Here is a 1,775-nt window from a genome sequence, read left to right as displayed (position 1 = left end):
TGGCTTCACCCCCTAACGTCCCTAATGCTGAGGGTAGTCAAACGGATGCTAAGGGTAAGTCCATGGGCAGCCATTGGGTCTATTGCTTAGGCTATGCATAGTACCTTTCCTACTCTGTGACCCATCATGTGAACATAATTAATAGTATTGGCTTGGATTCCCTGGAAGCTAATTTTTGTGGGTTTTATGTTTTTGCTTCATTGCAAAAACTAAAATCGGCAAAATTCTGTATCCGCTTCCTTGCATGATGTATATAGTTTGCAAGATGTTCGTAAAAATTTTATCTTACAAATGGCCAAGACTACTTACAAATGCAGGATTCGAGAAAATTTAGGGACTTGAAAATATCTCAGGGTATTCCTAAAAGTTATAGCAGTCCAGGGTTGCAATGGGCATCCATTTTAGGAATAGAGTAAGTCGGGGCTATTCTGTCCAGGGGCTATTCCATCCCCCTGTATAAACCAATGGGAAATCCGTGTGCAGCGGTCGTATGGCACGCCGTTAGTATCAAAATTCCCAAGTCTATGATATCACATTCTAAGCTTAGAATGTCACATCCTAAGCTTAGACTATTATGAATGGGTGTGTTTATATGGGAATGGTTTACTATTTTGAATATGGACTCTTCTATAGACTCTAGCTGGTCACAGTGACCTGGTGTATAGTTTTTTCTAAGAATTAAGCAGTCTTTTTTACTAGCCACGGTCAGAATCAGATTGGAGTGGCTAATGAAAGATATATAAATTACGCCATAAAGAGACTACAGCATAGATTTACAAGTGTTAACATTATTAATAATAGTATTATTATTGAACAATAATTATTTACAAAGTGTGAACAACAAGCGTAACAGTGTAAAAATATTCCTATTATTGGGGCGAGCATGAGCGAGACCCACACTAATCTGTCTAGGTCTATTTGCGTTACGTCTTGTTTGTGAACGGAAAAATACGAAAATTAAATTAGTATACTAATATTGATAAATTTGGACCACGTGGGAAAATTAATCTAGAGGGTGTGGTCAAAAAGAGCAAGATGGCGGAAATTTTAACGTGACAAACTCAGATTGAGTTTCTAACAGTTAGTTAAGAGAGAGGGGCTGTCTAAAGCATCTCTAAAGGCTGAAGAACTTAAAAGCAGTTTGATCTAAGACTCCTCTAGATTAGTCCTCTCATTGACAGAATTAAAATTGTGAGAGAAGCTTGATTAGAAGTTTAGCTTGTCACTTTTTCTCAAAGTATTAGGACAGTTCATTCTTGTCACTTTTCAGTACTAGGTAATTTTGGTCAGTGGTGTTAAATAGTGGGTTTGCTCTGTTCAGACCCCGCTGAACTATGAAGATGGGGTCTGAATATGCATGCATGTTAAGAGCTGGATTGATTTTATTTCAGTAGTTTTATTTCAAAAAGATGTTAATTGATGGAAGCTTGATTAAAAGTTTAGCTTGGCACATTTTTTCAAGGTGACAGGATAGTTCATCCTTGTCTCTTTTACTGGGTTATTTTGGTTGTGTTAACTGGTGTGTTTGCTCTGTTCAGACTTCAGACCCCGGCCATGAGGCCGGGGTTTGAATATGCATGCAGGCTAAGAGCTGGATTTATTATAATTTTAATCTTCTTATCAAACAATGTGAATTGATGGCTCGCCCCCTCAATGTTTACATTCACCTAGTTATTATTATTATTATGAGAGAGAAAGAGAGATGTGGGAAAAGAGGGAGAAACCCATAATCACATTATTATTATTATTATTATTATTATTATTATTATTATTAT

At 36.8% G+C, this 1,775-nt stretch overlaps 1 protein-coding gene across 1 annotated transcript in view; it reads left to right on the top strand.

The window, feature by feature from the left end:
* The first annotated feature begins 22 nt into the window (after positions 1–22).
* The window catches only part of LOC105315270 (immune-associated nucleotide-binding protein 12-like), an 8,559-nt gene continuing 6,806 nt past the window's right edge, over positions 23–1,775 (top strand). Inside the window, exon 1 of the mRNA XM_011409853.2 lies at positions 23–54. The gene's annotated coding sequence lies outside the window, so the exon portion shown is untranslated. The remainder of the gene's footprint in view (positions 55–1,775) is intronic.

This window comes from Amphimedon queenslandica, unplaced genomic scaffold (genome assembly GCF_000090795.2).
Source record: "Amphimedon queenslandica unplaced genomic scaffold, v1.1 AMPQUscaffold_11155, whole genome shotgun sequence".
Lineage (NCBI taxonomy): Eukaryota > Metazoa > Porifera > Demospongiae > Haplosclerida > Niphatidae > Amphimedon > Amphimedon queenslandica.
This window is presented reverse-complemented; position numbering and strand designations above follow the sequence as displayed.